Here is a 22,120-nt window from a genome sequence, read left to right as displayed (position 1 = left end):
AGGTGAGCCGGGTTTTTGAGGTTGTTCAGTTGTTGTCAGGGTTTGGTGGTGGAAGCTCCTGAGGTGTGGTGGTGATGCTGCTGGGGTCTGGTGGTGCAGCTAGAGGGGTCTGGTGGTGGAAGCTCCTGGGGTCTGGTGATGGAAGCTCCTGGGGTGTGGTGGTGGAAGCTCCTGGGTTCTGGTGGTGATGCTGCTGGGGTCTGGTGCTGATGCTGCTGGGGTCTGGTGGTGGAAGCTCCTGGGGTCTGGTGGTGGAAGCTCCTGAGGTCTGGTGGTGGAAGCTCCTGGGGTCTGGTGGTGGAAGCTCCTGGGGTCTGGTGGTGGAAGCTCCTGGGGTCTGGTGCTGATGCTGCTGGGGTCCGGTGGTGGAGCTAGTGGGGTCTGGTGTTGGAAGCTCCTGGGGTCTGGTGGTGGAGCTAGTAGGGTCTGGTGGTGGATGGGGTCTGGTGGTGATGCTGCTGGGGTCTGGTGGTGGAGCTAGTGGGGTCTTGTGGTGGATGGGGTCTGGTGGTAATGCTGCTGGGGTCTGGTGGTGGAGCTAGTAGGGTCTGGTGGTGGATGGGCTCTGGTGGTAATGCTGCTGGGGTCTGGTGGTGGAGCTAGTGGGGTCTGGTGGTGATGCTGCTGGGGTCTGGTGGAAGCTCCTGGGGTCTGGTGGTGGAAGCTCCTGAGGTCTGGTGGTGGAAGCTCCTGGGGTCTGGTGGTGGAAGCTCCTGGGGTCTGGTGGTGGAAGCTCCTGGGGTCTGGTGGTGATGCTGCTGGGGTCTGGTGGAAGCTCCTGGGGTCTGGTGGTGGAAGCTCCTGAGGTCTGGTGGTGGAAGCTCCTGGGGTCTGGTGGTGGAAGCTCCTGGGGTCTGTTGGTGATGCTGCTGGGGTATGGTGGTGGAGCTAGTGGGGTCTGGTGTTGGAAGCTCCTGGGGTCTGGTGGTGGAGCTAGTGGGGTCTGGTGTTAATGCTGCTGGGGTTTGGTGGTGGAGCTAGTGACTTACATGTTTTGAAAAAGGCGGGCATGACGAAAAGATCCTGTAAAAAATCTCTGTAATATGTTTCTTTTTTTCCTGTAAAGTTGGACATTTGAAAGATTAGGTAAATGGGGAATGACTGGCTTTTAATCAGTTGTGGAACTGCAACGAAATTCATTTCTGCATAAGACCCAATGCGAGAAAGAGATGGTCGACCTTCCTGTGCCGAGCACCAAGAAGAGGATTAGAGGGGTTTTACAAGTCCAAATAATATTATTGCAGTAATACATGTTTGCCCCCAGTTTCGAACAGGGGACCTTTCGCGTGTTAGGCAAACTTGATAACCACTACACTACAGAAACTTGCATGCTTTGAAAATGGCGGGCGTAACGAAAAAAAAATCCTATCTTCAAATCATTCATGTTAGAAATAAATGTGTGATTTCATATAAGTTGTCCTGGTGCGGTAAAATTAAAAATCATCCATCGGTATTACCATGCTGGGTAGAAAATACAAAATGTACCACAAGGGAAGCCAACTGATTACTTTTGAAAGACAGTACTGGATATGATTAATAACTGCAAATTAGGCTGTCGTCTTGCACATTCAAACATTACTCGTTGTTGGCAGGATTCGAACCTGCGCGGGGAATCCCCAATGGATTTCTAGTCCATCGCCTTAACCACTCGGCCACAACAACCTGTCAGCTGTGTGTATGTGTGTGTGTGTGTGTGTGTGTGTGTGTGTGAATCTTCAGAAATAGACAATTTAGAGTCTTTATTTTAAAATGGTTGGTTTTACTTTATTTTAAAATGGTTGGTTTTACTTTATTAGGTTGAGACATATTTTCATCCTCATTTTGATTAAATGCATTTTCATCAACAGTCAGTGCAGTATGTTCATAGATCATACATCCACTTTCTTGTTTCCAAAAAGCTCTGGATAGATTTCAGTTAATCTCTCACATCTCATGTATGAGAGGATCTCTTAAGTAGCAGAGGATGGTTTCGATCCATCGACCTCTGGGTTATGGACCCAGCACGCTTCCGCTGCGCCACTCTGCTGTATAACCAGGATGTGACTCCGCCACACAGTGGGGGGGAGGGGGGTAGGGGACTTAAAAGCGGGTCCCCTGGTTCGGACGGTGAGCCGGGTCTCTGGGTGGCTCCAGGTGAGCCGGGTTGTTGAGGTTGTTGAGTTGTTGTTGGGGTCTGGTGGTGGAAGCTCCTGAGGTGTGGTGGTGATGCTGCTGGGGTCTGGTGGTGCAGCTAGTGGGGTCTGGTGGTGGAAGCTCCTGGGGTCTGGTGATGGAAGCTCCTGGGGTCAGGTGATGGAAGCTCCTTGGGTCTGGTGATGGAAATTCCTGGGGTCTGGTGGTGGAAGCTCCTGGGGTCTGGTGATGGAAGCTCCTGGGGTCAGGTGATGGAAGCTCCTTGGGTCTGGTGATGGAAATTCCTGGGGTCTGGTGGTGGAAGCTCCTGAGGTGTGGTGGTGATGCTGCTGTCGTCTGGTGGTGGAGCTAGTGGTGTCTGGTGGTGGAAGCTCCTGGGGTCAAAGTCCAGAGTGCTAACCATTACACCATGGAACCCTGTTCAGCTTTTATTGTGTTTTTATTGTGGTCCTGAAACCAGAACATGAGTAAAAAACAATATGCGCTTGAGCATCTGACAGAGTGCTGTCCATGGTGCTAGGAGCGTCTGGGTGTTTATGGTACCAGGGCCCTGGTCCTCCAGGCCCAAGGGCTGGCTCTTTCACTCCAGTGGCCGGTCGGTGGGGGGCTTAAAAGCGGGTCCCTGGGTTCGGACGGTGAGCCGGGTCTTTGGGTGGCTCCAGGTGAGCCGGGTTTTTGAGGTTGTTCAGTTGTTGTTAGGGTTTGGTGGTGGAAGCTCCTGAGGTGTGGTGGTGATGCTGCTGGGGTCTGGTGGTGCAGCTAGAGGGGTCTGGTGGTGGAAGCTCCTGGGGTCTGGTGATGGAAGCTCCTGGGGTGTGGTGGTGGAAGCTCCTGGGTTCTGGTGGTGATGCTGCTGGGGTCTGGTGCTGATGCTGCTGGGGTCTGGTGGTGGAAGCTCCTGGGGTCTGGTGGTGGAAGCTCTTGAGGTCTGGTGGTGGAAGCTCCTGGGGTCTGGTGGTGGAAGCTCCTGGGGTCTGGTGGTGGAAGCTCCTGGGGTCTGGTGCTGATGCTGCTGGGGTCCGGTGGTGGAGCTAGTGGGGTCTGGTGTTGGAAGCTCCTGGGGTCTGGTGGTGGAGCTAGTAGGGTCTGGTGGTGGATGGGGTCTGGTGGTGATGCTGCTGGGGTCTGGTGGTGGAGCTAGTGGGGTCTTGTGGTGGATGGGGTCTGGTGGTAATGCTGCTGGGGTCTGGTGGTGGAGCTAGTAGGGTCTGGTGGTGGATGGGGTCTGGTGGTAATGCTGCTGGGGTCTGGTGGTGGAGCTAGTGGGGTCTGGTGGTGATGCTGCTGGGGTCTGGTGGAAGCTCCTGGGGTCTGGTGGTGGAAGCTCCTGAGGTCTGGTGGTGGAAGCTCCTGGGGTCTGGTGGTGGAAGCTCCTGGGGTCTGGTGGTGATGCTGCTGGGGTATGGTGGTGGAGCTAGTGGGGTCTGGTGTTGGAAGCTCCTGGGGTCTGGTGGTGGAGCTAGTGGGGTCTGGTGTTAATGCTGCTGGGGTTTGGTGGTGGAGCTAGTGACTTACATGTTTTGAAAAAGGCGGGCATGACGAAAAGATCCTGTAAAAAATCTCTGTAATATGTTTCTTTTTTTCCTGTAAAGTTGGACATTTGAAAGATTAGGTAAATGAGGAATGACTGGCTTTTAATCAGTTGTGGAACTGCAACGAAATTCATTTCTGCATAAGACCCAATGCGAGAAAGAGATGGTCGACCTTCCTGTGCCGAGCACCAAGAAGAGGATTAGAGGGGTTTTCCAAGTCCAAATAATATTATTGCAGTAATACATGTTTCCGCCCAGTTTCGAACAGGGGACCTTTCGCGTGTTAGGCGAACGTGATAACCACTACACTACGGAAACATGCACGCTTTGAAAATGGCGGGCGTAACGAAAAAAAAATCCTATCTTCAAATCATTCATGTTAGAAATAAATGTGTGATTTCATATAAGTTGTCCTGGTGCGGTAAAATTAAAAATCATCCATCGGTATTACCATGCTGGGTAGAAAATACAAAATGTACCACAAGGCAAGCCAACTGATTACTTTTGAAAGACAGTACTGGATATGATTAATAACTGCAAATTAGGCAGTCGTCTTGCACATTCAAACATTACTCGTTGTTGGCAGGATTCGAACCTGCGCGGGGTATCCCCAATGGATTTCTAGTCCATCGCCTTAACCACTCGGCCACAACAACCTGTCAGCTGTGTGTATGTGTGTGTGTGTGTGTGTGTGTGTGTGTGTGAATCTTCAGAAATAGACAATTTAGAGTCTTTATTTTAAAATGGTTGGTTTTACTTTATTTTAAAATGGTTGGTTTTACTTTATTAGGTTGAGACATATTTTCATCCTCATTTTGATTAAATGCATTTTTATCAACAGTCAGTGCAGTATGTTCATAGATCATACATCCACTTTCTTGTTTCCAAAAAGCTCTGGATAGATTTCAGTTAATCTCTCACATCTCATGTATGAGAGGATCTCTTAAGTAGCAGAGGATGGTTTCGATCCATCGACCTCTGGGTTATGGGCCCAGCACGCTTCCGCTGCGCCACTCTGCTGTATAACCAGGATGTGACTCCGCCACACAGTGGGGGGGAGGGGGGTAGGGGACTTAAAAGCGGGTCCCCTGGTTCGGACGGTGAGCCGGGTCTCTGGGTGGCTCCAGGTGAGCCGGGTTGTTGAGGTTGTTGAGTTGTTTTTGGGGTCTGGTGGTGGAAGCTCCTGAGGTGGGGTGGTGATGCTGCTGGGGTCTGGTGGTGCAGCTAGTGGGGTCTGGTGGTGGAAGCTCCTGGGGTCTGGTGATGGAAGCTCCTGGGGTCAGGTGATGGAAGCTCCTTGGGTCTGGTGATGGAAATTCCTGGGGTCTGGTGGTGGAAGCTCCTGGGGTCTGGTGGTGATGCTGCTGGGGTCTGGTGGTGATGCTGCTGGGGTCTGGTGGTGGAGCTAGTGGTGTCTGGTGGTGGAAGCTCCTGAGGTGTGGTGGTGATGCTGCTGTCGTCTGGTGGTGGAGCTAGTGGTGTCTGGTGGTGGAAGCTCCTGGGGTCAAAGTCCAGAGTGCTAACCATTACACCATGGAACCCTGTTCAGCTTTTATTGTGTTTTTATTGTGGTCCTGAAACCAGAACATGAGTAAAAAACAATATGCGCTTGAGCATCTGACAGAGTGCTGTCCATGGTGCTAGGAGCGTCTGGGTGTTTATGGTACCAGGGCCCTGGTCCTCCAGGCCCAAGGGCTGGCTCTTTCACTCCAGTGGCCGGTCGGTGGGGGGCTTAAAAGCGGGTCCCCGGGTTCGGACGGTGAGCCGGGTCTTTGGGTGGCTCCAGGTGAGCCGGGTTTTTGAGGTTGTTGAGTTGTTGTTAGGGTTTGGTGGTGGAAGCTCCTGAGGTGTGGTGGTGATGCTGCTGGGGTCTGGTGGTGCAGCTAGAGGGGTCTGGTGGTGGAAGCTCCTGGGGTCTGGTGATGGAAGCTCCTGGGGTGTGGTGGTGGAAGCTCCTGGGTTCTGGTGGTGATGCTGCTGGGGTCTGGTGGTGCAGCTAGTGGGGTCTGGTGGTGGAAGCTCCTGGGGTCTGGTGATGGAAGCTCCTGGGGTCAGGTGATGGAAGCTCCTTGGGTCTGGTGATGGAAATTCCTGGGGTCTGGTGGTGGAAGCTCCTGGGGTCTGGTGGTGATGCTGCTGGGGTCTGGTGGTGATGCTGCTGGGGTCTGGTGGTGGAGCTAGTGGTGTCTGGTGGTGGAAGCTCCTGAGGTGTGGTGGTGATGCTGCTGTCGTCTGGTGGTGGAGCTAGTGGTGTCTGGTGGTGGAAGCTCCTGGGGTCAAAGTCCAGAGTGCTAACCATTACACCATGGAACCCTGTTCAGCTTTTATTGTGTTTTTATTGTGGTCCTGAAACCAGAACATGAGTAAAAAACAATATGCGCTTGAGCATCTGACAGAGTGCTGTCCATGGTGCTAGGAGCGTCTTGGTGTTTATGGTACCAGGGCCCTGGTCCTCCAGGCCCAAGGGCTGGCTCTTTCACTCCAGTGGCCGGTTGGTGGGGGGCTTAAAAGCGGGTCCCCGGGTTCGGACGGTGAGCCGGGTCTTTTGGTGGCTCCAGGTGAGCCGGGTTTTTGAGGTTGTTGAGTTGTTGTTAGGGTTTGGTGGTGGAAGCTCCTGAGGTGTGGTGGTGGAAGCTCCTGGGGTCTGGTGATGGAAGCTCCTGGGGTGTGGTGGTGGAAGCTCCTGGGTTCTGGTGGTGATGCTGCTGGGGTCTGGTGCTGATGCTGCTGGGGTCTGGTGGTGGAAGCTCCTGGGGTCTGGTGGTGGAAGCTCCTGAGGTCTGGTGGTGGAAGCTCCTGGGGTCTGGTGGTGGAAGCTCCTGGGGTCTGGTGGTGGAAGCTCCTGGGGTCTGGTGGTGGAAGCTCCTGGGGTCTGGTGCTGATGCTGCTGGGGTCCGGTGGTGGAGCTAGTGGGGTCTGGTGTTGGAAGCTCCTGGGGTCTGGTGGTGGAGCTAGTAGGGTCTGGTGGTGGATGGGGTCTGGTGGTGATGCTGCTGGGGTCTGGTGGTGGAGCTAGTGGGGTCTTGTGGTGGATGGGGTCTGGTGGTAATGCTGCTGGGGTCTGGTGGTGGAGCTAGTAGGGTCTGGTGGTGGATGGGGTCTGGTGGTAATGCTGCTGGGGTCTGGTGGTGGAGCTAGTGGGGTCTGGTGGTGATGCTGCTGGGGTCTGGTGCTGATGCTGCTGGGGTCTGGTGGTGGAAGCTCCTTGGGTCTGGTGATGGAAATTCCTGGGGTCTGGTGGTGGAAGCTCCTGAGGTGTGGTGGGGATGCTGCTGGGGTCTGGTGGTGCAGCTAGAGGGGTCTGGTGGTGGAAGCTCCTGGGGTCTGGTGATGGAAGCTCCTGGGGTGTGGTGGTGGAAGCTCCTGGGTTCTGGTGGTGATGCTGCTGGGGTCTGGTGCTGATGCTGCTGGGGTCTGGTGGTGGAAGCTCCTGGGGTCTGGTGGTGGAAGCTCCTGAGGTCTGGTGGTGGAAGCTCCTGGGGTCTGGTGGTGGAAGCTCCTGGGGTCTGGTGGTGGAAGCTCCTGGGGTCTGGTGGTGGAAGCTCCTGGGGTCTGGTGCTGATGCTGCTGGGGTCTGGTGGTGGAGCTAGTGGGGTCTGGTGTTGGAAGCTCCTGGGGTCTGGTGGTGGAGCTAGTAGGGTCTGGTGGTGGATGGGGTCTGGTGGTGATGCTGCTGGGGTCTGGTGGTGGAGCTAGTGGGGTCTTGTGGTGGATGGGGTCTGGTGGTAATGCTGCTGGGGTCTGGTGGTGGAGCTAGTAGGGTCTGGTGGTGGATGGGGTCTGGTGGTAATGCTGCTGGGGTCTGGTGGTGGAGCTAGTGGGGTCTGGTGGTGATGCTGCTGGGGTCTGGTGGAAGCTCCTGGGGTCTGGTGGTGGAAGCTCCTGAGGTCTGGTGGTGGAAGCTCCTGGGGTCTGGTGGTGGAAGCTCCTGGGGTCTGGTGGTGGAAGCTCCTGGGGTCTGGTGGTGATGCTGCTGGGGTCTGGTGGAAGCTCCTGGGGTCTGGTGGTGGAAGCTCCTGAGGTCTGGTGGTGGAAGCTCCTGGGGTCTGGTGGTGGAAGCTCCTGGGGTCTGGTGGTGATGCTGCTGGGGTATGGTGGTGGAGCTAGTGGGGTCTGGTGTTGGAAGCTCCTGGGGTCTGGTGGTGGAGCTAGTGGGGTCTGGTGTTAATGCTGCTGGGGTTTGGTGGTGGAGCTAGTGACTTACATGTTTTGAAAAAGGCGGGCATGACGAAAAGATCCTGTAAAAAATCTCTGTAATATGTTTCTTTTTTTCCTGTAAAGTTGGACATTTGAAAGATTAGGTAAATGGGGAATGACTGGCTTTTAATCAGTTGTGGAACTGCAACGAAATTCATTTCTGCATAAGACCCAATGCGAGAAAGAGATGGTCGACCTTCCTGTGCCGAGCACCAAGAAGAGGATTAGAGGGGTTTTAGAAGTCCAAATAATATTATTGCAGTAATACATGTTTGCCCCCAGTTTCGAACAGGGGACCTTTCGCGTGTTAGGCAAACTTGATAACCACTACACTACAGAAACTTGCATGCTTTGAAAATGGCGGGCGTAACGAAAAAGAAATCCTATCTTCAAATCATTCATGTTAGAAATAAATGTGTGATTTCATATAAGTTGTCCTGGTGCGGTAAAATTAAAAATCATCCATCGGTATTACCATGCTGGGTAGAAAATACAAAATGTACCACAAGGGAAGCCAACTGATTACTTTTGAAAGACAGTACTGGATATGATTAATAACTGCAAATTAGGCTGTCGTCTTGCACATTCAAACATTACTCGTTGTTGGCAGGATTCGAACCTGCGCGGGGAATCCCCAATGGATTTCTAGTCCATCGCCTTAACCACTCGGCCACAACAACCTGTCAGCTGTGTGTATGTGTGTGTGTGTGTGTGTGTGTGTGTGTGAATCTTCAGAAATAGACAATTTAGAGTCTTTATTTTAAAATGGTTGGTTTTACTTTATTAGGTTGAGACATATTTTCATCCTCATTTTGATTAAATGCATTTTCATCAACAGTCAGTGCAGTATGTTCATAGATCATACATCCACTTTCTTGTTTCCAAAAAGCTCTGGATAGATTTCAGTTAATCTCTCACATCTCATGTATGAGAGGATCTCTTAAGTAGCAGAGGATGGTTTCGATCCATCGACCTCTGGGTTATGGGCCCAGCACGCTTCCGCTGCGCCACTCTGCTGTATAACCAGGATGTGACTCCGCCACACAGTGGGGGGGAGGGGGGTAGGGGACTTAAAAGCGGGTCCCCTGGTTCGGACGGTGAGCCGGGTCTCTGGGTGGCTCCAGGTGAGCCGGGTTGTTGAGGTTGTTGAGTTGTTTTTGGGGTCTGGTGGTGGAAGCTCCTGAGGTGGGGTGGTGATGCTGCTGGGGTCTGGTGGTGCAGCTAGTGGGGTCTGGTGGTGGAAGCTCCTGGGGTCTGGTGATGGAAGCTCCTGGGGTCAGGTGATGGAAGCTCCTTGGGTCTGGTGATGGAAATTCCTGGGGTCTGGTGGTGGAAGCTCCTGGGGTCTGGTGGTGATGCTGCTGGGGTCTGGTGGTGATGCTGCTGGGGTCTGGTGGTGGAGCTAGTGGTGTCTGGTGGTGGAAGCTCCTGAGGTGTGGTGGTGATGCTGCTGTCGTCTGGTGGTGGAGCTAGTGGTGTCTGGTGGTGGAAGCTCCTGGGGTCAAAGTCCAGAGTGCTAACCATTACACCATGGAACCCTGTTCAGCTTTTATTGTGTTTTTATTGTGGTCCTGAAACCAGAACATGAGTAAAAAACAATATGCGCTTGAGCATCTGACAGAGTGCTGTCCATGGTGCTAGGAGCGTCTGGGTGTTTATGGTACCAGGGCCCTGGTCCTCCAGGCCCAAGGGCTGGCTCTTTCACTCCAGTGGCCGGTCGGTGGGGGGCTTAAAAGCAGGTCCCCGGGTTCGGACGGTGAGCCGGGTCTTTGGGTGGCTCCAGGTGAGCCGGGTTTTTGAGGTTGTTGAGTTGTTGTTAGGGTTTGGTGGTGGAAGCTCCTGAGGTGTGGTGGTGATGCTGCTGGGGTCTGGTGGTGCAGCTAGAGGGGTCTGGTGGTGGAAGCTCCTGGGGTCTGGTGATGGAAGCTCCTGGGGTGTGGTGGTGGAAGCTCCTGGGTTCTGGTGGTGATGCTGCTGGGGTCTGGTGGTGCAGCTAGTGGGGTCTGGTGGTGGAAGCTCCTGGGGTCTGGTGATGGAAGCTCCTGGGGTCAGGTGATGGAAGCTCCTTGGGTCTGGTGATGGAAATTCCTGGGGTCTGGTGGTGGAAGCTCCTGGGGTCTGGTGGTGATGCTGCTGGGGTCTGGTGGTGATGCTGCTGGGGTCTGGTGGTGGAGCTAGTGGTGTCTGGTGGTGGAAGCTCCTGAGGTGTGGTGGTGATGCTGCTGTCGTCTGGTGGTGGAGCTAGTGGTGTCTGGTGGTGGAAGCTCCTGGGGTCAAAGTCCAGAGTGCTAACCATTACACCATGGAACCCTGTTCAGCTTTTATTGTGTTTTTATTGTGGTCCTGAAACCAGAACATGAGTAAAAAACAATATGCGCTTGAGCATCTGACAGAGTGCTGTCCATGGTGCTAGGAGCGTCTTGGTGTTTATGGTACCAGGGCCCTGGTCCTCCAGGCCCAAGGGCTGGCTCTTTCACTCCAGTGGCCGGTTGGTGGGGGGCTTAAAAGCGGGTCCCCGGGTTCGGACGGTGAGCCGGGTCTTTGGGTGGCTCCAGGTGAGCCGGGTTTTTGAGGTTGTTGAGTTGTTGTTAGGGTTTGGTGGTGGAAGCTCCTGAGGTGTGGTGGTGGAAGCTCCTGGGGTCTGGTGATGGAAGCTCCTGGGGTGTGGTGGTGGAAGCTCCTGGGTTCTGGTGGTGATGCTGCTGGGGTCTGGTGCTGATGCTGCTGGGGTCTGGTGGTGGAAGCTCCTGGGGTCTGGTGGTGGAAGCTCCTGAGGTCTGGTGGTGGAAGCTCCTGGGGTCTGGTGGTGGAAGCTCCTGGGGTCTGGTGGTGGAAGCTCCTGGGGTCTGGTGGTGGAAGCTCCTGGGGTCTGGTGCTGATGCTGCTGGGGTCCGGTGGTGGAGCTAGTGGGGTCTGGTGTTGGAAGCTCCTGGGGTCTGGTGGTGGAGCTAGTAGGGTCTGGTGGTGGATGGGGTCTGGTGGTGATGCTGCTGGGGTCTGGTGGTGGAGCTAGTGGGGTCTTGTGGTGGATGGGGTCTGGTGGTAATGCTGCTGGGGTCTGGTGGTGGAGCTAGTAGGGTCTGGTGGTGGATGGGGTCTGGTGGTAATGCTGCTGGGGTCTGGTGGTGGAGCTAGTGGGGTCTGGTGGTGATGCTGCTGGGGTCTGGTGCTGATGCTGCTGGGGTCTGGTGGTGGAAGCTCCTTGGGTCTGGTGATGGAAATTCCTGGGGTCTGGTGGTGGAAGCTCCTGAGGTGTGGTGGTGATGCTGCTGTTGTCTGGTGGTGGAGCTAGTGGTGTCTGGTGGTGGAAGCTCCTGGGGTTAAAGTCCAGAGTGCTAACCATTACACCATGGAACCCTGTTCAGCTTTTATTGTGTTTTTATTGTGGTCCTGAAACCAGAACATGAGTAAAAAACAATATGCGCTTGAGCATCTGACAGAGTGCTGTCCATGGTGCTAGGAGCGTCTGGGTGTTTATGGTACCAGGGCCCTGGTCCTCCAGGCCCAAGGGCTGGCTCTTTCACTCCAGTGGCCGGTCGGTGGGGGGCTTAAAAGCGGGTCCCCGGGTTCGGACGGTGAGCCGGGTCTTTGGGTGGCTCCAGGTGAGCCGGGTTTTTGAGGTTGTTGAGTTGTTGTTAGGGTTTGGTGGTGGAAGCTCCTGAGGTGTGGTGGGGATGCTGCTGGGGTCTGGTGGTGCAGCTAGAGGGGTCTGGTGGTGGAAGCTCCTGGGGTCTGGTGATGGAAGCTCCTGGGGTGTGGTGGTGGAAGCTCCTGGGTTCTGGTGGTGATGCTGCTGGGGTCTGGTGCTGATGCTGCTGGGGTCTGGTGGTGGAAGCTCCTGGGGTCTGGTGGTGGAAGCTCCTGAGGTCTGGTGGTGGAAGCTCCTGGGGTCTGGTGGTGGAAGCTCCTGGGGTCTGGTGGTGGAAGCTCCTGGGGTCTGGTGGTGGAAGCTCCTGGGGTCTGGTGCTGATGCTGCTGGGGTCTGGTGGTGGAGCTAGTGGGGTCTGGTGTTGGAAGCTCCTGGGGTCTGGTGGTGGAGCTAGTAGGGTCTGGTGGTGGATGGGGTCTGGTGGTGATGCTGCTGGGGTCTGGTGGTGGAGCTAGTGGGGTCTTGTGGTGGATGGGGTCTGGTGGTAATGCTGCTGGGGTCTGGTGGTGGAGCTAGTAGGGTCTGGTGGTGGATGGGGTCTGGTGGTAATGCTGCTGGGGTCTGGTGGTGGAGCTAGTGGGGTCTGGTGGTGATGCTGCTGGGGTCTGGTGGAAGCTCCTGGGGTCTGGTGGTGGAAGCTCCTGAGGTCTGGTGGTGGAAGCTCCTGGGGTCTGGTGGTGGAAGCTCCTGGGGTCTGGTGGTGGAAGCTCCTGGGGTCTGGTGGTGATGCTGCTGGGGTCTGGTGGAAGCTCCTGGGGTCTGGTGGTGGAAGCTCCTGAGGTCTGGTGGTGGAAGCTCCTGGGGTCTGGTGGTGGAAGCTCCTGGGGTCTGGTGGTGATGCTGCTGGGGTATGGTGGTGGAGCTAGTGGGGTCTGGTGTTGGAAGCTCCTGGGGTCTGGTGGTGGAGCTAGTGGGGTCTGGTGTTAATGCTGCTGGGGTTTGGTGGTGGAGCTAGTGACTTACATGTTTTGAAAAAGGCGGGCATGACGAAAAGATCCTGTAAAAAATCTCTGTAATATGTTTCTTTTTTTCCTGTAAAGTTGGACATTTGAAAGATTAGGTAAATGGGGAATGACTGGCTTTTAATCAGTTGTGGAACTGCAACGAAATTCATTTCTGCATAAGACCCAATGCGAGAAAGAGATGGTCGACCTTCCTGTGCCGAGCACCAAGAAGAGGATTAGAGGGGTTTTACAAGTCCAAATAATATTATTGCAGTAATACATGTTTGCCCCCAGTTTCGAACAGGGGACCTTTCGCGTGTTAGGCAAACTTGATAACCACTACACTACAGAAACTTGCATGCTTTGAAAATGGCGGGCGTAACGAAAAAAAAATCCTATCTTCAAATCATTCATGTTAGAAATAAATGTGTGATTTCATATAAGTTGTCCTGGTGCGGTAAAATTAAAAATCATCCATCGGTATTACCATGCTGGGTAGAAAATACAAAATGTACCACAAGGGAAGCCAACTGATTACTTTTGAAAGACAGTACTGGATAGGATTAATAACTGCAAATTAGGCTGTCGTCTTGCACATTCAAACATTACTCGTTGTTGGCAGGATTCGAACCTGCGCGGGGAATCCCCAATGGATTTCTAGTCCATCGCCTTAACCACTCGGCCACAACAACCTGTCAGCTGTGTGTATGTGTGTGTGTGTGTGTGTGTGTGTGTGTGAATCTTCAGAAATAGACAATTTAGAGTCTTTATTTTAAAATGGTTGGTTTTACTTTATTTTAAAATGGTTGGTTTTACTTTATTAGGTTGAGACATATTTTCATCCTCATTTTGATTAAATGCATTTTCATCAACAGTCAGTGCAGTATGTTCATAGATCATACATCCACTTTCTTGTTTCCAAAAAGCTCTGGATAGATTTCAGTTAATCTCTCACATCTCATGTATGAGAGGATCTCTTAAGTAGCAGAGGATGGTTTCGATCCATCGACCTCTGGGTTATGGGCCCAGCACGCTTCCGCTGCGCCACTCTGCTGTATAACCAGGATGTGACTCCGCCACACAGTGGGGGGGAGGGGGGTAGGGGACTTAAAAGCGGGTCCCCTGGTTCGGACGGTGAGCCGGGTCTCTGGGTGGCTCCAGGTGAGCCGGGTTGTTGAGGTTGTTGAGTTGTTGTTGGGGTCTGGTGGTGGAAGCTCCTGAGGTGTGGTGGTGATGCTGCTGGGGTCTGGTGGTGCAGCTAGTGGGGTCTGGTGGTGGAAGCTCCTGGGGTCTGGTGATGGAAGCTCCTGGGGTCAGGTGATGGAAGCTCCTTGGGTCTGGTGATGGAAATTCCTGGGGTCTGGTGGTGGAAGCTCCTGGGGTCTGGTGATGGAAGCTCCTGGGGTCAGGTGATGGAAGCTCCTTGGGTCTGGTGATGGAAATTCCTGGGGTCTGGTGGTGGAAGCTCCTGAGGTGTGGTGGTGATGCTGCTGTCGTCTGGTGGTGGAGCTAGTGGTGTCTGGTGGTGGAAGCTCCTGGGGTCAAAGTCCAGAGTGCTAACCATTACACCATGGAACCCTGTTCAGCTTTTATTGTGTTTTTATTGTGGTCCTGAAACCAGAACATGAGTAAAAAACAATATGCGCTTGAGCATCTGACAGAGTGCTGTCCATGGTGCTAGGAGCGTCTGGGTGTTTATGGTACCAGGGCCCTGGTCCTCCAGGCCCAAGGGCTGGCTCTTTCACTCCAGTGGCCGGTCGGTGGGGGGCTTAAAAGCGGGTCCCCGGGTTCGGACGGTGAGCCGGGTCTTTGGGTGGCTCCAGGTGAGCCGGGTTTTTGAGGTTGTTCAGTTGTTGTCAGGGTTTGGTGGTGGAAGCTCCTGAGGTGTGGTGGTGATGCTGCTGGGGTCTGGTGGTGCAGCTAGAGGGGTCTGGTGGTGGAAGCTCCTGGGGTCTGGTGATGGAAGCTCCTGGGGTGTGGTGGTGGAAGCTCCTGGGTTCTGGTGGTGATGCTGCTGGGGTCTGGTGCTGATGCTGCTGGGGTCTGGTGGTGGAAGCTCCTGGGGTCTGGTGGTGGAAGCTCCTGAGGTCTGGTGGTGGAAGCTCCTGGGGTCTGGTGGTGGAAGCTCCTGGGGTCTGGTGGTGGAAGCTCCTGGGGTCTGGTGCTGATGCTGCTGGGGTCCGGTGGTGGAGCTAGTGGGGTCTGGTGTTGGAAGCTCCTGGGGTCTGGTGGTGGAGCTAGTAGGGTCTGGTGGTGGATGGGGTCTGGTGGTGATGCTGCTGGGGTCTGGTGGTGGAGCTAGTGGGGTCTTGTGGTGGATGGGGTCTGGTGGTAATGCTGCTGGGGTCTGGTGGTGGAGCTAGTAGGGTCTGGTGGTGGATGGGCTCTGGTGGTAATGCTGCTGGGGTCTGGTGGTGGAGCTAGTGGGGTCTGGTGGTGATGCTGCTGGGGTCTGGTGGAAGCTCCTGGGGTCTGGTGGTGGAAGCTCCTGAGGTCTGGTGGTGGAAGCTCCTGGGGTCTGGTGGTGGAAGCTCCTGGGGTCTGGTGGTGGAAGCTCCTGGGGTCTGGTGGTGATGCTGCTGGGGTCTGGTGGAAGCTCCTGGGGTCTGGTGGTGGAAGCTCCTGAGGTCTGGTGGTGGAAGCTCCTGGGGTCTGGTGGTGGAAGCTCCTGGGGTCTGTTGGTGATGCTGCTGGGGTATGGTGGTGGAGCTAGTGGGGTCTGGTGTTGGAAGCTCCTGGGGTCTGGTGGTGGAGCTAGTGGGGTCTGGTGTTAATGCTGCTGGGGTTTGGTGGTGGAGCTAGTGACTTACATGTTTTGAAAAAGGCGGGCATGACGAAAAGATCCTGTAAAAAATCTCTGTAATATGTTTCTTTTTTTCCTGTAAAGTTGGACATTTGAAAGATTAGGTAAATGGGGAATGACTGGCTTTTAATCAGTTGTGGAACTGCAACGAAATTCATTTCTGCATAAGACCCAATGCGAGAAAGAGATGGTCGACCTTCCTGTGCCGAGCACCAAGAAGAGGATTAGAGGGGTTTTACAAGTCCAAATAATATTATTGCAGTAATACATGTTTGCCCCCAGTTTCGAACAGGGGACCTTTCGCGTGTTAGGCAAACTTGATAACCACTACACTACAGAAACTTGCATGCTTTGAAAATGGCGGGCGTAACGAAAAAAAAATCCTATCTTCAAATCATTCATGTTAGAAATAAATGTGTGATTTCATATAAGTTGTCCTGGTGCGGTAAAATTAAAAATCATCCATCGGTATTACCATGCTGGGTAGAAAATACAAAATGTACCACAAGGGAAGCCAACTGATTACTTTTGAAAAACAGTACTGGATATGATTAATAACTGCAAATTAGGCAGTCGTCTTGCACATTCAAACATTACTCGTTGTTGGCAGGATTCGAACCTGCGCGGGGAATCCCCAATGGATTTCTAGTCCATCGCCTTAACCACTCCGCCACAACAACCTGTCAGCTGTGTGTATGTGTGTGTGTGTGTGTGTGAATCTTCAGAAATAGACAATTTTGAGTCTTTATTTTAAAATGGTTGGTTTTACTTTATTTTAAAATGGTTGGTTTTACTTTATTAGGTTGAGACATATTTTCATCCTCATTTTGATTAAATGCATTTTCATCAACAGTCAGCATCAACAGCCAGTATGTTCATAGTTCATAGATCATACATCCACTTTCTTGTTTCCAAAAAGCTCTGGATAGATTTCAGTTAATCTCTCACATCTCATGTATGAGAGGATCTCTTAAGTAGCAGAGGATGGTTTCGATCCATCGACCTCTGGGTTATGGGCCCAGCACGCTTCCGCTGCGCCACTCTGCTGTATAACCAGGATGTGACTCCGCCACACAGTGGGGGGGAGGTGGGTAGGGGACTTAAAAGCGGGTCCCCTGGTTCGGACGGTGAGCCGGGTCTCTGGGTGGCTCCAGGTGAGCCGGGTTGTTGAGGTTGTTGAGTTGTTGTTGGGGTCTGGTGGTGGAAGCTCCTGAGGTGTGGTGGTGATGCTGCTGGGGTCTGGTGGTGCAGCTAGAGGGGTCTGGTGGTGGAAGCTCCTGGGGTCTGGTGATGGAAGCTCCTGGGGTGTGGTGGTGGAAGCTCCTGGGTTCTGGTGGTGATGCTGCTGGGGTCTGGTGCTGATGCTGCTGGGGTCTGGTGGTGGAAGCTCCTGGGGTCTGGTGGTGGAAGCTCCTGAGGTCTGGTGGTGGAAGCTCCTGGGGTCTGGTGGTGGAAGCTCCTGGGGTCTGGTGGTGGAAGCTCCTGGGGTCTGGTGCTGATGCTGCTGGGGTCCGGTGGTGGAGCTAGTGGGGTCTGGTGTTGGAAGCTCCTGGGGTCTGGTGGTGGAGCTAGTAGGGTCTGGTGGTGGATGGGGTCTGGTGGTGATGCTGCTGGGGTCTGGTGGTGGAGCTAGTGGGGTCTTGTGGTGGATGGGGTCTGGTGGTAATGCTGCTGGGGTCTGGTGGTGGAGCTAGTAGGGTCTGGTGGTGGATGGGGTCTGGTGGTAATGCTGCTGGGGTCTGGTGGTGGAGCTAGTGGGGTCTGGTGGTGATGCTGCTGGGGTCTGGTGGAAGCTCCTGGGGTCTGGTGGTGGAAGCTCCTGAGGTCTGGTGGTGGAAGCTCCTGGGGTCTGGTGGTGGAAGCTCCTGGGGTCTGGTGGTGATGCTGCTGGGGTATGGTGGTGGAGCTAGTGGGGTCTGGTGTTGGAAGCTCCTGGGGTCTGGTGGTGGAGCTAGTGGGGTCTGGTGTTAATGCTGCTGGGGTTTGGTGGTGGAGCTAGTGACTTACATGTTTTGAAAAAGGCGGGCATGACGAAAAGATCCTGTAAAAAATCTCTGTAATATGTTTCTTTTTTTCCTGTAAAGTTGGACATTTGAAAGATTAGGTAAATGAGGAATGACTGGCTTTTAATCAGTTGTGGAACTGCAACGAAATTCATTTCTGCATAAGACCCAATGCGAGAAAGAGATGGTCGACCTTCCTGTGCCGAGCACCAAGAAGAGGATTAGAGGGGTTTTCCAAGTCCAAATAATATTATTGCAGTAATACATGTTTCCGCCCAGTTTCGAACAGGGGACCTTTCGCGTGTTAGGCGAACGTGATAACCACTACACTACGGAAACATGCATGCTTTGAAAATGGCGGGCGTAACGAAAAAAAAATCCTATCTTCAAATCATTCATGTTAGAAATAAATGTGTGATTTCATATAAGTTGTCCTGGTGCGGTAAAATTAAAAATCATCCATCGGTATTACCATGCTGGGTAGAAAATACAAAATGTACCACAAGGCAAGCCAACTGATTACTTTTGAAAGACAGTACTGGATATGATTAATAACTGCAAATTAGGCAGTCGTCTTGCACATTCAAACATTACTCGTTGTTGGCAGGATTCGAACCTGCGCGGGGTATCCCCAATGGATTTCTAGTCCATCGCCTTAACCACTCGGCCACAACAACCTGTCAGCTGTGTGTATGTGTGTGTGTGTGTGTGTGTGTGTGTGTGTGAATCTTCAGAAATAGACAATTTAGAGTCTTTATTTTAAAATGGTTGGTTTTACTTTATTTTAAAATGGTTGGTTTTACTTTATTAGGTTGAGACATATTTTCATCCTCATTTTGATTAAATGCATTTTTATCAACAGTCAGTGCAGTATGTTCATAGATCATACATCCACTTTCTTGTTTCCAAAAAGCTCTGGATAGATTTCAGTTAATCTCTCACATCTCATGTATGAGAGGATCTCTTAAGTAGCAGAGGATGGTTTCGATCCATCGACCTCTGGGTTATGGGCCCAGCACGCTTCCGCTGCGCCACTCTGCTGTATAACCAGGATGTGACTCCGCCACACAGTGGGGGGGAGGGGGGTAGGGGACTTAAAAGCGGGTCCCCTGGTTCGGACGGTGAGCCGGGTCTCTGGGTGGCTCCAGGTGAGCCGGGTTGTTGAGGTTGTTGAGTTGTTTTTGGGGTCTGGTGGTGGAAGCTCCTGAGGTGGGGTGGTGATGCTGCTGGGGTCTGCTGGTGCAGCTAGTGGGGTCTGGTGGTGGAAGCTCCTGGGGTCTGGTGATGGAAGCTCCTGGGGTCAGGTGATGGAAGCTCCTTGGGTCTGGTGATGGAAATTCCTGGGGTCTGGTGGTGGAAGCTCCTGGGGTCTGGTGGTGATGCTGCTGGGGTCTGGTGGTGATGCTGCTGGGGTCTGGTGGTGGAGCTAGTGGTGTCTGGTGGTGGAAGCTCCTGAGGTGTGGTGGTGATGCTGCTGTCGTCTGGTGGTGGAGCTAGTGGTGTCTGGTGGTGGAAGCTCCTGGGGTCAAAGTCCAGAGTGCTAACCATTACACCATGGAACCCTGTTCAGCTTTTATTGTGTTTTTATTGTGGTCCTGAAACCAGAACATGAGTAAAAAACAATATGCGCTTGAGCATCTGACAGAGTGCTGTCCATGGTGCTAGGAGCGTCTTGGTGTTTATGGTACCAGGGCCCTGGTCCTCCAGGCCCAAGGGCTGGCTCTTTCACTCCAGTGGCCGGTTGGTGGGGGGCTTAAAAGCGGGTCCCCGGGTTCGGACGGTGAGCCGGGTCTTTGGGTGGCTCCAGGTGAGCCGGGTTTTTGAGGTTGTTGAGTTGTTGTTAGGGTTTGGTGGTGGAAGCTCCTGAGGTGTGGTGGTGGAAGCTCCTGGGGTCTGGTGATGGAAGCTCCTGGGGTGTGGTGGTGGAAGCTCCTGGGTTCTGGTGGTGATGCTGCTGGGGTCTGGTGCTGATGCTGCTGGGGTCTGGTGGTGGAAGCTCCTGGGGTCTGGTGGTGGAAGCTCCTGAGGTCTGGTGGTGGAAGCTCCTGGGGTCTGGTGGTGGAAGCTCCTGGGGTCTGGTGGTGGAAGCTCCTGGGGTCTGGTGGTGGAAGCTCCTGGGGTCTGGTGCTGATGCTGCTGGGGTCCGGTGGTGGAGCTAGTGGGGTCTGGTGTTGGAAGCTCCTGGGGTCTGGTGGTGGAGCTAGTAGGGTCTGGTGGTGGATGGGGTCTGGTGGTGATGCTGCTGGGGTCTGGTGGTGGAGCTAGTGGGGTCTTGTGGTGGATGGGGTCTGGTGGTAATGCTGCTGGGGTCTGGTGGTGGAGCTAGTAGGGTCTGGTGGTGGATGGGGTCTGGTGGTAATGCTGCTGGGGTCTGGTGGTGGAGCTAGTGGGGTCTGGTGGTGATGCTGCTGGGGTCTGGTGCTGATGCTGCTGGGGTCTGGTGGTGGAAGCTCCTTGGGTCTGGTGATGGAAATTCCTGGGGTCTGGTGGTGGAAGCTCCTGAGGTGTGGTGGGGATGCTGCTGGGGTCTGGTGGTGCAGCTAGAGGGGTCTGGTGGTGGAAGCTCCTGGGGTCTGGTGATGGAAGCTCCTGGGGTGTGGTGGTGGAAGCTCCTGGGTTCTGGTGGTGATGCTGCTGGGGTCTGGTGCTGATGCTGCTGGGGTCTGGTGGTGGAAGCTCCTGGGGTCTGGTGGTGGAAGCTCCTGAGGTCTGGTGGTGGAAGCTCCTGGGGTCTGGTGGTGGAAGCTCCTGGGGTCTGGTGGTGGAAGCTCCTGGGGTCTGGTGGTGGAAGCTCCTGGGGTCTGGTGCTGATGCTGCTGGGGTCTGGTGGTGGAGCTAGTGGGGTCTGGTGTTGGAAGCTCCTGGGGTCTGGTGGTGGAGCTAGTAGGGTCTGGTGGTGGATGGGGTCTGGTGGTGATGCTGCTGGGGTCTGGTGGTGGAGCTAGTGGGGTCTTGTGGTGGATGGGGTCTGGTGGTAATGCTGCTGGGGTCTGGTGGTGGAGCTAGTAGGGTCTGGTGGTGGATGGGGTCTGGTGGTAATGCTGCTGGGGTCTGGTGGTGGAGCTAGTGGGGTCTGGTGGTGATGCTGCTGGGGTCTGGTGGAAGCTCCTGGGGTCTGGTGGTGGAAGCTCCTGAGGTCTGGTGGTGGAAGCTCCTGGGGTCTGGTGGTGGAAGCTCCTGGGGTCTGGTGGTGGAAGCTCCTGGGGTCTGGTGGTGATGCTGCTGGGGTCTGGTGGAAGCTCCTGGGGTCTGGTGGTGGAAGCTCCTGAGGTCTGGTGGTGGAAGCTCCTGGGGTCTGGTGGTGGAAGCTCCTGGGGTCTGGTGGTGATGCTGCTGGGGTATGGTGGTGGAGCTAGTGGGGTCTGGTGTTGGAAGCTCCTGGGGTCTGGTGGTGGAGCTAGTGGGGTCTGGTGTTAATGCTGCTGGGGTTTGGTGGTGGAGCTAGTGACTTACATGTTTTGAAAAAGGCGGGCATGACGAAAAGATCCTGTAAAAAATCTCTGTAATATGTTTCTTTTTTTCCTGTAAAGTTGGACATTTGAAAGATTAGGTAAATGGGGAATGACTGGCTTTTAATCAGTTGTGGAACTGCAACGAAATTCATTTCTGCATAAGACCCAATGCGAGAAAGAGATGGTCGACCTTCCTGTGCCGAGCACCAAGAAGAGGATTAGAGGGGTTTTAGAAGTCCAAATAATATTATTGCAGTAATACATGTTTGCCCCCAGTTTCGAACAGGGGACCTTTCGCGTGTTAGGCAAACTTGATAACCACTACACTACAGAAACTTGCATGCTTTGAAAATGGCGGGCGTAACGAAAAAAAAATCCTATCTTCAAATCATTCATGTTAGAAATAAATGTGTGATTTCATATAAGTTGTCCTGGTGCGGTAAAATTAAAAATCATCCATCGGTATTACCATGCTGGGTAGAAAATACAAAATGTACCACAAGGGAAGCCAACTGATTACTTTTGAAAGACAGTACTGGATATGATTAATAACTGCAAATTAGGCTGTCGTCTTGCACATTCAAACATTACTCGTTGTTGGCAGGATTCGAACCTGCGCGGGGAATCCCCAATGGATTTCTAGTCCATCGCCTTAACCACTCGGCCAAAAATGGGGCTAAAGGGACTGCCCGAGGGGGGGAAAGAAAAGAAAAAAGAGGGAGGTGGGGGGAAAGAGGGAAAAGAAAAGGAGGGAAAAAAGGAGGAAAATGAACATTATATTTTTCTCTATTCTTATCTTCTCAACATTGTTTACACACACACTTCTGCCCCTTTTGCAAGGTTTTATCATCACTTTAATTTCCATGTGTCTTGTGGCAACATCCCAACTACCACAGCTTTGAACAGATAACAGCACCAAAACCTGTGAGAAAGAGTGCTGGGTTTTGTGAATAAAACTTAAAATGATTATGCAAGTAATTCTGGCAGTAGATTTGACAATCACATTCAATAGATGAATCCTGTTTTTCAAGAGGAAATTAAATAAAAACATGAAGGCTGTTCTTCGCTCAAAATATTTATTAAACTTTATATTAAACTTTGTTAAACTATTTATTAAACGACACAGAGACACACAGACAAACAGAGACTCAAAGACAGGAACATCAATTGGTGTGAACGCTGCACAGAAGCAGCCGGAAACGTTCACTGCAGGGAGAGACCTCTCTGCTTCCTGCTGTCCAGCAGAACCACTGGACTTCCTGCTGTCCAGCAGAACCACTGGACTTCCTGCTGTCCAGCAGCAGAACCACTGGACTTCCTGCTGTCCAGCAGAACCACTGAACTTCCTGCTGTCCAGCAGCAGAACCACTGGACTTCCTGCTGTCCAGCAGAACCACTGGACTTCCT

General features: G+C 53.3%; 7 non-coding genes across 7 annotated transcripts; all 7 read right to left on the bottom strand.

Moving 5' to 3' along the window:
- Window positions 1-1,580: 1,580 nt before the first annotated feature.
- Window positions 1,581-1,662, bottom strand: trnas-aga (transfer RNA serine (anticodon AGA)). Its single transcript has one exon. It is a non-coding gene; the product is annotated as a tRNA-Ser (tRNA).
- A 2,248-nt stretch (window positions 1,663-3,910) lies between these two features.
- On the bottom strand, window positions 3,911-3,983 carry trnav-aac (transfer RNA valine (anticodon AAC)). Its single transcript has one exon. It is a non-coding gene; the product is annotated as a tRNA-Val (tRNA).
- A 256-nt stretch (window positions 3,984-4,239) lies between these two features.
- Window positions 4,240-4,321, bottom strand: trnas-aga (transfer RNA serine (anticodon AGA)). The gene has a single exon. It is a non-coding gene; the product is annotated as a tRNA-Ser (tRNA).
- Window positions 4,322-8,460: 4,139 nt separating this feature from the next.
- trnas-aga (transfer RNA serine (anticodon AGA)) lies at window positions 8,461-8,542 on the bottom strand. The gene has a single exon. It is a non-coding gene; the product is annotated as a tRNA-Ser (tRNA).
- Window positions 8,543-13,065: 4,523 nt separating this feature from the next.
- On the bottom strand, window positions 13,066-13,147 carry trnas-aga (transfer RNA serine (anticodon AGA)). The gene has a single exon. It is a non-coding gene; the product is annotated as a tRNA-Ser (tRNA).
- Window positions 13,148-17,527: 4,380 nt separating this feature from the next.
- Window positions 17,528-17,600, bottom strand: trnav-aac (transfer RNA valine (anticodon AAC)). The gene has a single exon. It is a non-coding gene; the product is annotated as a tRNA-Val (tRNA).
- A 256-nt stretch (window positions 17,601-17,856) lies between these two features.
- On the bottom strand, window positions 17,857-17,938 carry trnas-aga (transfer RNA serine (anticodon AGA)). The gene has a single exon. It is a non-coding gene; the product is annotated as a tRNA-Ser (tRNA).
- Window positions 17,939-22,120: the final 4,182 nt, after the last annotated feature.

This window comes from Cololabis saira, unplaced genomic scaffold, assembly GCF_033807715.1.
Source record: "Cololabis saira isolate AMF1-May2022 unplaced genomic scaffold, fColSai1.1 scf051, whole genome shotgun sequence".
In the NCBI taxonomy this organism is placed as follows: domain Eukaryota; kingdom Metazoa; phylum Chordata; class Actinopteri; order Beloniformes; family Belonidae; genus Cololabis; species Cololabis saira.
Note: the sequence above shows the minus strand (reverse complement) of the source record. Positions and strands in the feature narration are given on the sequence as shown.